The sequence below is a fragment of the Gopherus evgoodei genome, chromosome 8 (genome assembly GCF_007399415.2).
Source record: "Gopherus evgoodei ecotype Sinaloan lineage chromosome 8, rGopEvg1_v1.p, whole genome shotgun sequence".
Classification (NCBI taxonomy): Eukaryota; Metazoa; Chordata; order Testudines; family Testudinidae; genus Gopherus; species Gopherus evgoodei.
Genome location: NC_044329.1, coordinates 3,789,354 through 3,803,045, shown reverse-complemented (window position 1 = coordinate 3,803,045; position 13,692 = coordinate 3,789,354). Strand labels below are relative to the sequence as shown.

The window sequence follows — 13,692 nt, the reverse complement described above, 5'->3', positions numbered from 1 at the left end:
TGCAATATTTCTATGGGCTAGATTGTGATTTTAGGTACAGAGCTGCTCCAAGGGGTGGTATGTCAGTGGCACCAGCCCAGGGGAAGCCCGAGGAGACATTGCTCCCTGTTATATTGCAGGTAATGTTAACTCTTGAAAAGGAACGGCTTACTTGCCTTTGTGCCTGCTACTCTGCCCAACGAGTGCTTGGGTGGAGGAGCCAGTGCTTCATGAATACCAGGGTTGGAAGGGACCTCAGGAGGTCATCTAGTCCAACCCCCAACTATCCCACAGCCCTGCTTGCCTTCTCCTCACCTATTTCTCCCATTGGAGAGTATCTGGAGCACATGGGGGTTATTTTTAGCATTAAGGGTGGGGCATGACATGCGTCACTGCTGTTCACAGTGGTTGGCAGCGATGAAAATTGCAAAGCAGCCAAACCTGGAGAGGTTTCCACCTGTATTGTGCATTTGGTTACAGCAGGAATAAAGTCCGGATGTAAAGATGAACTTGGTATTTATCCACAGAAGTTTGTTAAGGAGTTAAAGTGCATCTGCTCTTCCAGAGCCATAATATAAAGATTTCTGCAATCTCGTATAGGAGAAGGTTGCTTTAGTGTGAACTGCTGTGGTCTTAGACAATCCATGATTATAATTGTAGGCTTTCCTACGAGAAAGAAGCTTAGAAGAAAAAGAAAATTGCAAGGACTGAATAGTGAATTGAATATTAAATCTTCAGAGGAAGAGAAGGAAATACGCACATCCCACTTCAACTATTGGCTTGAAAACATATATTCTTCTTCATATTCAGATCCATTGATTCTTCCAGGGGCTTTTAGTTAACACAAAGATTTGGGGGAAATACCAGGCCTGTCCATCACTGGAGTGAAGACTAAGGGTCGAATTTTTAAAGATCTTTAGGTGCTTAACTCCCATTGATTTCAATGGGAGTCAGGTGCCAGAATACCTTTTAAAAATCTGGCCATAAGACCCTCCCGCTGATGAGAGAGAGAGTTTTTTTTCCCCTCCACCTCTGCCTGGGAAGGGTCTGGAACTCATTGCCGTAACACTACATCTGCAAGACCCTGTGTAACGTGTGTCACACTGGAGTTAAAGTTTGCAGCAGTCTGGCGCGGTGGGCTGGAAGAGCTATGGCAGTTTTATTTATAACTTTTAAACAAGAAAGATACTGTCTTTGAATTAAAACAAAGAGTCAGGTTGCTGTGGTAGATCTCCTTAGGCAGGGAGGGTCCTGGTTGATCCTCCACTCCAGGAAAGCTCAATCCCCTCCCCAGCTTGGTAGGGGGAGAAAGCTTCCATCCTTACACGCCCTCTACATCAAGGGCAAACTCAGCGGCAGCAAAATGGAGCCTCAATCCAATAGCATCATCCCTCTTAACAGAAAGATTTGGATAACTGAAGACAGACCCTCTTTGAACCCCCAGATCATTCACAAGACGCGCATCTTCTTTGCCTGTCTCAAGGGTCTCTGTTCCTAGCAAACCCAAAAGGCTGCCATTCTGACTCTTCTCCTAACTGACAGAACTGCTAAGGTTCTGCCACACAGAAAAGATCCCCTAACTCGGGGGCCAGTAGGTCATCCAGAACCTGGAAGGCAAAATTTATCTGCCTGGAGTTTGAGAAGCAACAGAGAAACAAGCAGAAGAGAAAAGGATTCTCCATTCCAGTGATTTCCATGCTATGGGACATTATGCTAGTGGAAAACACTCCTCCATTTGGTTGGATTTTAAACACAGATTCAGGGATCAACAGAGCTGATGCAGATCTGTAAGGATTGGTGAGATTCTGGAATTTTTGCCCAGTGGTGTCTCCATGACCTTCAAGGTAAACACCCTGAGAATATATCCCTTGCCCCTATTGAGAGTTCTGGAATCATCGAGACCAGGCAAGATTTCCCCTGAGCCAGTCATCGAGAGGTTTCTTAGAACATTGCCTTTGTTCTCCACTGGTCTCCAGGGGACATTGGTCTAGTTTCATGATCCTGTCAAGTGTCCTTTTAAGGCTTTCTTCTCAGTCCCTTTTTACTGAGACTTGATATATTATCTTGAGAGGCACCACAGTATCCACCCTTTCTTCTATACCTGTATAGAGCCATGAGACGTGCTATGTACCACTGCAGGTGTCTAATCTCCTCTTACTGCCGAGTTGCAGGGTGGTGGCAGAGAGGAAGAATCTGCAACATTTGGCCAAAGGGTGCGTATAACTCAGTTAGTGGCACTGTTGTCTCCTTGCCGCAGGGTCTGGATTACAAACCCCACACCTGGCGGGGTACTGACCTCATGGCCAGTGGCTGACACTGCAGCGGGAAGTGGGTTTGGGGGATGCCGATGCTCATTTAGCAGAGTGTTCCCCTTTCCACTAGACACACTGCACCACGGTTAGTTCTGCTCATCTCAGGTAGCTGTCAAGAAGGCAGTGAAAGATTGCATGGTATTATCTGCAAGTCGTGACATCCAAGATGATGTACCCGAGCTCATTAAAGTAGATGGCAGTGTCTGAGTCAGTTTGTGGGCTAACAGATTGTCTAGTTACTGTTCTACCAATATCTCACTAATTGCTTTGTAAAAATACAGAGATGCTGCTTACGAAGGGTGCTCTGTAGAACCAAATTCTCTTGCATCAGATGGTCTCCTATCCCATGATATAATAAAAGTACAGCGAGTAACAGAAACAAGTGGAGCTTTCTTTCCCAACAGAATAAAAATAATGAGGAGTGGAAGGGAAATGATTGTGCTATATACAGACTGCGAGTTTGACCAGCGACTGTACCTGCATTACTTTTAGGTAGCATGACATGTCTGTACTCAGAAAGAGGAGCATGATGGAACCAGCAGGGAAACCGAACCTTTCACCCCTGGAAGATAATTATTCCAGGCCAAGGTGGAGATTTTTCCTCATCAGGGTAGTATATCAAAATGAAGCTTGTAGAGCAGCTGCATGCATTTAACCTGATTTCTGAATGAAGACAGGCCAGGGCTGCTCAGATAACGTTTCCCATACTTGTTACCCTTAAGACTTTAATAGAAGAATAATTATTGTCCTGGCCAACAAAATATTTGCTCATACATCTGTATAATATTAATCTTGAAGGTTTCTTTTTTTGCATTTCTCGTGACAGCCCTGCTAAGAATAGAGGGAGTGGTGGGTAAGGTTGTGTGTCTGTGTATGGGGACATGCCTTCTGTTTAAAAATGTAAATGAAGACATTTCTTACTATTGATGTAATCTAGAATGTAAGAAAGTCCCATGCCATCTCACAGAACAGGACTCTCTAACGGTAATATTGCCTCGAAAATTACAGCCTACATAGTCTGAGAATGATTCAGGGTAATTACATTAGTGTTGCCGGAGAAATGAAAAGGAACACTTTCCATATTACCTAATAACAAGCTCTGCTGGTCTGTATGCCTTAAATTATTTCCATGAAGAACCTGCAAATGATAGAAATCATCAGACTAATTAGCAGGTGTCAGTTGGTGAAGGCGGGGAGTGTATTGCATGACAATCCGTGTTTGGCTGAAGGGGCAGTCAGCTGCTGGAGAAATAGCCTTGGTGAGACATGATGCAGAGGTTTTTTGGTTAGTGAAGCTATGATCTATAAATGAGTTCAGGGAATTCACAGGTCCTGGGCCTGGAGAATCGCCTAACACAAGTACTTTGGGTCAGCATGTATAACACTGAACATTGTCCATGTTATTGGCAGGTTACACTTGGGAAGCTGAGTCAGAAATCTCCCCTGCCTCCAGCCCTTCTCCGCGCAGGAAGTGAAAACTCTGTGGGTGTGTCTACATTGCAATAAAACAAGCGTGACTGGCCCATGTCAGCTGGCTCAGGCAGCAGAGTGATCACATTGCAGTATAGACATTTGGGCTCAGGCTGGAGCCTGGGCTCTGGGACCCTCCTGCATGTGGCGTCCCATAACCCAGACTCCAGCCCAAACCCAAACATTTACACTGCAATTTTATAGCCCCGCGAGCCCAAGTCAGCTGATATGGGCCAGCCATGGCTTTATATTGCAATGTAGACATACCTCGCCATACCCACTGCCTCCTCTCGTGGCTTCTAATCCACCTCGGGTGCCTGTCTGACACTGGGAGCAGGAGTGCAGAAGGGTCCTCTGTCAGATACAGGCATTTGGCAGCAAGTGTGCAGTAATGGCAAGGACCTGATAATTCTCCAAAGGCTGAGTGCCAACACGCTAAATCTCTGTCTGCCTAATACCTGGGAACGTGATCCTTGTTTTGTGTCAGCAGGGTGTGATGCTTCATCACAGATCAGAGATGGGAGGATTTGTACCTTTCAGATCCACTTTCACTGGGTTGTCCCCAACCCTTAGGGCAAACCATGCCGTTCAGAGCCTCACCTCTCCACATACTGGGCCAGCTTCCATCTAAATCTGGGGGAAATCCATTGGCTCTAGTAACAAAGTTGAGGTCATTGGAGTTACTCTGGATTTACTGAGGTGTAACCGAGGGCGGAATCTGCCGCACAGTCCTCTTTTAAGATTTCAGTTTTCGTTCCTCTCAGAATGTCTCTGTTGGAGTGTCTGTTATTTTAACAGTATTATAGAAGCCGCTCAGACCACTGGACGAACTCAGCGTTACTGTCAGCGCTGCTTTTAAGATGTCTAAGTCTGTGGACCCGTTTTTACCCTGTCTTGCTTTAGCTGTCAGCCTGCCACTGTGTTAACTACAGATGGGGACAAATTGCAAAAATCAGATCCAGAACCGGAATGCTTTGAAGTTGGGGGATAGGTAAGACTGGGATTGTCACATATTCTTTGTACACAGCAGGTTGCAGGGCTGCTACTCGCAGCTGAGGCTTCTTTACCAGTTATGGTCTGGTAACAGAGCTTCCTTCCAGGAGAGAGAGAGAGAGAGACACCGCAAGGCAGGGAGGGTCTCAGAGCCTGGGCTCCACCCCGAGCCCAAACATCTACACTGAAGGTGTCAGTTATCAGAGGGGTAGCCCTGTTAGTCTGGATCTGTAAAAGCAGCAAAGAGTCCTGTGGCACCTTATAGACTAACAGACGTTTTGGAGCATGAGCTTTCATGGGTGAATACCCACTTCCTCAGATGCATGTAGTGGAAATTTTCAGCAGCAGGTATAAATATATGCATATGAAATTTCCACTACATGCATCTGACGAAGTGGGTATTCACCCACGAAAGCTCATGCTCCAAAACGTCTGTTAGTCTATAAGGTGCCACAGGACTCTTTGCTGCTTTTACACTGAAGGTGTTAGCCTCAGTCCCCAAGCCAGCTGACCAGGGCTCTGAGACTCAGTGCCAGGGTTTTTATCTCAGTGTAGAGGTACCCCAAGGTGCTTAAACACTAAGGTGTGTTACCCACACCACCGCCTAGAGGCTGAATAGTATAATACAGTTTAGCATTCTGCTGCAGGGATCTTCTGTCACCTGCATATCCAGGTTCAGTGGGGCTGCCCATGTGCTGAAAGTAAAGCACATACTTGAATGCTTTGCTGCCTATCGCAGGGCCTGAAAGCTCCGCACCTCCCAGGATCGAGCCCCTGTGTATCTTCCCCTGGGGTTCAGTTACAGGGAATAAACAATACCTCAGATTTCTAGAGAGAGTTTTCTCCTTTTCTCCCCTCGGACCCTTTTGGCCATCCAGCCAGGCAGAGTCAAATCCCCGGTTTTGGTTCCCTGGTGACCTGTGCCCTCACTTAATTATAGCCTGTGATCCCTTGGATCTCACAGGAGTCACTTTACTCGTTATAAAATCGCATCCTTTCCCTCCTCCTTCGTCCCCCGACCCCCATCACACATACAGGTTTTTCTCCGATGAGGTTCTCTCTATCTCCTATGAAATTTCCACTGGATATTGTACAGACTTCTGCCCATTGGTCATGTTGACCAATATTGTCTTGTATTCCCCCTTCTGGTCTGTGTGTAACCATCTGTTGTCTCTTGTCTTGTCTTGTACTTAGATCGGAAGCTTTTTGGGGCAGGGACTGCCATCTCAATGGTCTCAAGTTGCAGTGAGGGAGGTTTAGGTTGGACTGTAGGAAAAACTTTTTCACTAGGAGGGTGGTGAAGCACTGGAATGGGTTACCTAGGGAGGCGATGGAATCTCCTTCCTTTAGAGGTTTTTAAGGTCAGGCTTGACAGAGCCCTGGCTGGGATGATTTAGTTGGAGATTGGTCCTGCTTTGAGCAGGGGTTGGACTAGATACCTCCTGAGGTCCCTTCCAACCCTGATATTCGATGATTCTATGATCTCTTTTGTTCTATTTGTACAGCATCTAGCGCAGCAGAATCCCAGACCATGAGTAGCACTCCTAAGTGCTATGGTAATACAAATAATAAAACATACTAATGAAGGCCCGCTATTGTAATAATTGCCATTGGTTAAACAAGGATGGGGACACTGTATTTTTTTCTGATTACATCCCTCCTCAGCACTGCTGGGAGAAGTCCTTTCACGGAGCCAATATAACCTCCCTTCTTTTGGTTGCTATCCCTGACCAAAAGAGTTGACTTATCAGAGAGCTCATTATCTACATAACCTCTGAATTTAAAGAGACCGGGCTCCCGTCAATCCTAGACTTTTATCTTACATGAATTCATATATCAAGTATGAATAATTGTCACACATCTGTAACTAAGGTCCAAGCCTGCAACTGCTTATGAACACATTAAAACCGGGATAAAAATGTATGAGAAATTACCTTTTCTCCTCATTTTCATATTTTGAAATAGTTAACGGGTTAATACTTATGAATAGTCAGAGGATGGGAAAAAACTAGAGATTGCTGAATTGTCTAATTCCGAATTTAAAAATGCTGTGCTGATTTCTTCCTCCACCTCAGGTGCATACACACTGTAGCTCAGCTGGCAGGTGCTTTCTGTCTGATTTGTTGTGGTTTTTATATGAAAGCTTTTGGAATGTGTCAATGAGACATTGGAAACCTCACTCCTTGAAACTGTCAGAGCACAAGAGCTGTGTGTAGGGGGCACGGTAGTGGTGGTGATATGCAAATAGGTATTATCCATTAAGCTGAATTAATTGTGTACTTATATCAATGGCAAGTATTGAAGAATGTGGTTTCAGCTACCACTGTATAACACTGTGAGCCTGACTACAGGTCAAGCTTAAATGCAACAAACTTTAAGTAAAAGTTTCCTATTTCCTTTCCCCTTTTACGAGTATTCTAAACCTGTTGTGTTCTGCTTCCAGCCAATTTTGTGCCTGATTTTGGCCTTACACTGAAGAACATCTTGATACACAAATGGTTCCATTGAAGACAAAGGTGCCACTTGTGGAGCAAGGTGCTACCCAGTATGCATAAGGGAGACATAATCTTGCCTCCTGTCAGTAACACACAGTATTGTGGACCTTACATGGATAACTTCAGTGCAGCAGCCAGAGCTTCTGTGAATTGCCAGGTAGCAAAGCTGTGCCATAAAAAATGGAAATCCTGACGCATTTTGATCTCTGATTTCTAGGATACTGGAGCTTTTATATTATTTATTTATTTCTGACATTTCAAAGATCTCCTATGTTCTTTCAGTCCTCCAAGCCCTGTCAGCACTGAGAAATAATGGTAGGTATGTAGATAATTATGTCAATATAATCTCAAGTTTATGCTTCACAGTTCATGGAGCTTAGTAGCATTGGAGGCAACACAAAGGACGGCTCAATAATTATAAACCTAAGTGCCTGTAAGCCACAGTACTGAGGCTTGAAAACATTTGAACATAATGTGTACAAATGAGAAGGGATGAAAACAACTCCGGCAAAATGGCTGGGCTCCAAGGATCTTTTTATGTGTTTCTTGATGTCAAAATAGTTAGACGGAAACGCAATTCACATTCAGATGCCCGTAAGTACCAGTGAGGTTTGTGTGATGCCTCACAGCTTTCATGTCAATATTTATACACTTGGCCTACTAATTATACCATTGGAAAAAAAAAAAGACAATATTAATGCCGTCAACCCTCCATGTCTATACTTGCCATCATGCCATTAACGCAGAAAATATGCTATAATTAGGAATTATGGTGTGACAGGCTGACCGTATCCTGGACTAACCTTTCAAAATTAAGATAAGCTTTACAGAATTATTGTGTTTGGTTTAACACCTTTGGTGTCCAGTGTATTAAAAATGCAATTGCTTCTGTGTTATTGTAGGATGATCTATACATTTTCTAGGGATTTGATTAATGTAAATGTTAGGAATTTGCAAGAAATGGGACAATATGTGGGAAGTGGGTTTCTTGGGAGGTGCTTGGAAGGCCTTTGGAAACTATGTTTTGTGGAGAGACTCATTGTCTGCTAATTATGTACTCCTGGAAACTTCAGATCAAAGATCTTGGAACTATATAAAGGGTGGACTAAACTTTTCATGTGTGTGCTAGTTCTCAGCTGAGACGGTTATGAGCTTATGACCACAAAAGAAACCTCTTTGGGTGTATGAGGGACTTGCCTGCCAGAGCCCATGCTGAAGACAGTTTGGGGGGAATTTCCAGTAAGCTTAGTAGCATGCGTGTAGGTTCTTTTATTGTTTTTATATGTTTTCTCTGTAGTGCTTATACCCTAAGAATAAATATAATGGCATAGGAAGTGCTATGTGGTAACTTATAACCACTGACTATTACTCTGTTGTTAGTCTCTGAAGAGAAGGAAAGAGAAGCCTGCTTAGGCAGCCTATCTTTTGCTGGGAAAATCACAGTATACTCAAGGAACTGTGCAGCATGGAGATATCCTGATCAGGAGAGAGCACGACACATGTCTCTAGAAAATAAAAATGGCCATACTGGGTCAGACCAAAGGTCCATCTAGCCCAGTATCCTGTCTTCCAGCAGTGACCAATGCCAGGTGCCCCAGAGGGAGTGAACAGAACAGGGAATCATCAAGTGATCCATCCTGTGTCACTCATTCCCAGCTTCTGGCAAACAGAGGCTGGGGACACCATCCCTGCCCATCCTGGCTAATAGCCGTCGATGTACCTATCTTTCATCAACTTATCTAGTTCTTTTTTGAACCCTGTTATAGTCTTGGCCTTAGCAACATCCTCTGGCAAGGAGTTCCACAGGCTGACTGTGCCTTGTGTGAAGAAATACTTCCTTTTGTTTGTTTTAACCTGCTGCCTGTTAATGTCATTTGGTGACCCCTAGTTCTTGTTTTATGAGGAGTAAATAATGCTTCCTTATTTACTATTATACCAATATCCTCATTTAATATAAGGCACTCTAGTTCATCCATGTTATTATTCAGACTGCATTCTCTTTTTACTCCTGCAGCTGGTTGCTTTGTTGATGTTTTGTTTTTAATCGGGGGGGGGGGGTGTTTATGGCTTTAAAGAATGTTAGTGTATCTTCTCCACACACACACACTCCCTCTCAAAACTCCCGTTAGTTGTTCCTGTTCACTGGCTCCTCTCGTTGCTTTGGGGCTGGGGGAGTATAGGGATGGGGCGCAGGCTCTGGGAGGGAGTTTGAGGGCTGGGAGAGTATGGGGATGGGGTGCAGGCTCTGGGAGGCAGTTTCAGGGCTGAGGGAGTATGGGGATGGGGTGCAGGCTCTGGGAGGCAGTTTGAGGGCTGAGGGAGTATGGGGATGGGATGCAGGCTCTGGGAGGGAGTTTGGGGGCAGGAGGGGGTGTGTGGGAAGGGGAGAGGGTGAAGGCTCTGGGAGGGAGTTTGGGGGATGGGGGAGTGTGGGGAGGGGGTGCAGGCTCGGGGAGGGTGTTCAGAGGCAGGAAGGGGGTCTGTGTGGGGGTGCAGTCTCTATGAGGGAGTTTGGGGGCTAGGGGAGTGTGGGGATGGGGCATAGGCTCTGGAGGGGAGTTTGGGGGCTGAGGAGTGTGGGGACAGGGTGCAGGCTCTGGGAGGGCGTTTGGGGGCAGGAAGGGGTCTGTGCAGGGGTGCAGGCTCTGGGAGGACATTGGAGGTGCAGTACTTACCTGGGGCTCCATAAGCGAGGTGGGCCTCCACGCGCTTCTGCCCCTAGGCACTGCCCCCGGAGTGTCCCATTGGCCACAGGGTGCTTGGGGTGGGGGCAGCGCGCAGAGGCACAGCCCCACCCCGCCCTGCCCCTGGGCTGCAGAGGGGGGCCGGCAGCCACTGGAATGAGCAGGGAGACATCACTCAGCTTTGCTGCGCTGCTGAGGCCCCTGAGGGGGATGGCAAGTGCCTAGGGGTGGCAGGCGGGCCCAAGGGAGAGACCCAGCCCCAAAACTGCTGGAGCCCCACGGGCCACATTGGGGAGGCTTGCGGGCCGGGAGTTCAAGACCTCTGTGCTAGAGCCTTGCTATTCACTGAGGCCCGGATCCAGCAAAGCACTTAAGCGCATGCTTAAATTTAAGCACATAAGTCCCATTGAAAGTTAGTCACCATGTTTAAGTATGTTGTTTACTGGGGGTCCAGGTGAGATAGGATAGAAGGCAAAGGAGTGGTTTAGTTTGGCAATTGCTTTTTCAGGTGCCTGATATTCCAGTATAACAAAATATCTACATTATCTGAATCTGCAGTTCATTTTATTCTGTTTTAGTTTGTTTATGCTAGCAGATACCTGGGGTTTTACAGCGGTGGTGGTGATTTGTTATTGGCTGGAGGCCCTGAAAGAGGATATAATTGTGTCCATTGCAGAAAGTTATAGGAGACTCTCCTTTAGCTGGAATGATAGTGCTTTCTATTTTGGATTGAAGAGACTGTGATTCATACTCTGTCAGGAGTTGAATCCTTACAAGCTGTGCAAATAAGAATGAAATGCTATTGCTATCGGTAACACTTAAAATAGCTGTATCCCTTTTGCTCAGCTCAGTGTTGTGCAAGGTCATGCAGACTGAATGATTTTTTTCAGTTTGAGCCAGAACCTGCTGGTTTTACTCATGCTAAGAGGCAAGTGGTGCCGTTGAAATCAGTGGGATTAAGGTACTGAGGGTTGTTCTATGTATGTAGACTGCACAGTGCATTTGAAAATACAATATCTGGTTTAAACTGCTTTGTTTGGAGAAGTTACTTAATGGGAATGTTGGAGCCAAATGATGCCATCTTGCAGAAAGTGACAGTGTGGGCCCAGTCCCACTTCACTCAAGACACCGGGAGCAGGCCCGGTTATTGTAATGTCAGCAGTCTTTTAAAGCACTGCGGACAGATGTGATCCTGCAGGTAACTCCCAGGGAGGTTTTTCAAGATCCTACTTACAGGGTGTGAATGGCAGGTCTCCTTCCTGAATGATGAACAAGTCCTTACTGTGGACCTGATCCAAAGCCCACTGAAGTCAGTGGACTTTCCAATGGCTGCAGTGGGCGTTGGATCACACCATATACAAACCTCTCACTTACAAGGTTTGTATACTTTTGACTCCTGACAATGTTTAAGTCTCATATAAACACTCCAGCCGGACTACGCGCCTCAGTGAACTCACAGAAAAGAATAAACTGCTGAAACTGGTGTACATGGTTTTGAAAGAGAACGTGAAGGGAAAAAATATTATTCTCTCTCTTTAACTGTCTCTTTTCTGTATTGTTACCTTGACAACTCTGCTGCTGTTTTTCATCTTTGGTGGGACTTAACTGTGGTGAAAGAGGGGGACATCCATGTATGTTTCCACATCTACTCCAGCCTCCTTCACAGGCACGTGTCAATTACAGGGCCTCTGAAGCAACAGAAAGCTATGTTCATTATGGTGACCTATCGTGTCATCTGGAAATTATTACAGATACTAAAAACTGGGACCCATTCTGATTAAAGGTACAACATTATGTTTGTTGTTTAAGCCAAGACCACAGTAATGTTAATTTCCTGGAAGAAGAGATTCAAAGTGCTTTAAATATTTTTCAGGGGTTAGCACAGCTCGAGAGCGGGGAGAAATTAAAGTGCTTGAAAAATAATTGTATAATTTTTGGTATAAGCAGCTATAGGAGTGTATGTCAAGATTAGGGTACAGCTCTGATGTGCTGAGCTGAGTCTAGAGGGGATAAAAATGTCCTTTCTTTTCTTGCAATTGAAATTTCACTAGAGGCAGAGGCAAAGGTAAGGGGAATGTGGTTGTGAATTAAAATTTGAATCCCTATCTTACTTTGCTTTTATTAGGGCTGGAAAAGCTGCCTGCTAACCCAGGTCAGCCCTAGAGCGTTGATACTGGCAAAATGTTAAGAAACAGTAGAGATATTAGCTGCAAAACCTACCACTCTCAAGAAAAGTTGGTGAAGAAAATGAATCTCAGTGCAGGGGTGTGTCAGGGGGGAAGGGTTCTTGAATGCAAAACACATGTGTTTTCAATTGATGTCTGGAGCCAGACCAGTAGCTGTAACTTGGCCTGACAAAGCCTTATTGAAGTACAGACAGAGTGTAGTTTCAAAGCAGTTAGAAAAAGAACGGGAATGCTGTGCAGGAAATTCTTCAGGCATGGGCAGGGGCTTGGCTACAATTCTGCTGGTGGAAAATCTGACAGGGGCAGCTTTGAACACAGGCACGGGCTAGGCCTCGTGCTGTTCTGAAAACAACACGGCATCTTCTTGTGTACCCCCAGCACACGCCACGATTGTATATTTTGCATCTGGGAACTGAAAGAGAGGTAAGAGGGCTTTTGTTCTTTCTCTGTACAATTGGTTTGATTTGCTGTTCTTTTGTTCTGGTGCAGGAGAGGCTGTTTCCTTTCAGCAAATTGTTTAGAGAGGAAGAATTTGGGAATATGCGGTTGTGGCATGTTTGCTAAAGAATACCAGTAGTTTTGGGTTAGGTGGCAGTTTCTTTCTAACTTTTCTTTCACGCTAATCCTGCAGCCAATTCAACTCTTGCCTCTGAGTGTGCAGATATTTGCAGACACATTGACCAAATGATTCCCAACTTTTTGTTTTTCTAACACAAGTCTAAGTGCAGCCAAAGAGCATTTTAAGGGCATCAGTATGTGTCTGTGTAACAAAAAGACAAGACAAAAAGTACTGTAGTCAAGATGCAGTCAGTGGGTATTATACACAGCACATTGTCTGCAGTGGTAATAAATGCATATGTAAAGTAGCATTTTTGATGGGCTTGGGGAGTGTAATAAAGCTCATTAGACAACACAAAACCCAGTCTAGGAGATTAGAACTAAAGACTTTAATTTAACTTGTGTTTCTTTTCTAGTTGCACATTTTCTTAGGATTAAGCTTCTTTCCAAGAATAACTAAGACACATTAGTGACAAATAATTTCCCTGGTTAGCAGACTGCCAGATTTGTGCTTTACTCTCTCATTCTCTCCGTCGCAGCATTAAAGCTGGAGGCTTTCCTCTGCCGTTGAGAGCATCTCCTTCTATGCACTGTTAGTGTCTGGAAGTTAGGGGATGGCGTGTTTGCCAGGGCCAATGAAAATGTCAGAAGGGCAGGCTCTTTTCTAGCTTCAGCCTGCCTCGCCTCAGACACTCACCAAGCTGACGTTTCATGTGCCAAGGTTGCTTTTGAGCCAGGCTATGTGGGTAGAGTTGAAAACAGAAGGTAAGATGGTGCCGCATTACTTAAAGGGACGGTGCAAACGTGGGGCTGAGTCAACTGCTGTTCAGGAAAAGAGACCCAGAGCCTGCTCTTCCTGTTGGCCAGCAGGACCCAACATACAGTAGCCGAGTGGCCATTCCCTTTGGTGACCCAAAATGTTCTCAGTGACAAAATGAGCTGATCAAGCCCAGTGTGGGATTGGCCGGAGCCTCGCTGTGTCATCAATGAAGGACTGCTTTATAGGCTAAGCCAG

The 13,692-nt window shown here is 45.3% G+C and overlaps 1 protein-coding gene across 7 annotated transcripts in view; it reads left to right on the top strand.

Moving 5' to 3' along the window:
* SGCD (sarcoglycan delta) overlaps positions 1–13,692 on the top strand; it is a 517,054-nt gene that overhangs the window by 292,954 nt on the left and 210,408 nt on the right. The window contains exon 1 of one of the 7 annotated variants that reach the window (XM_030572953.1): positions 12,332–12,542. The exons of the other annotated variants lie outside the window; for them this stretch is intronic. The gene's annotated coding sequence lies outside the window, so the exon portion shown is untranslated. Of the gene's footprint in view, positions 1–12,331; positions 12,543–13,692 lie in introns of those variants that run through there. 7 annotated transcript variants of the gene reach the window in all.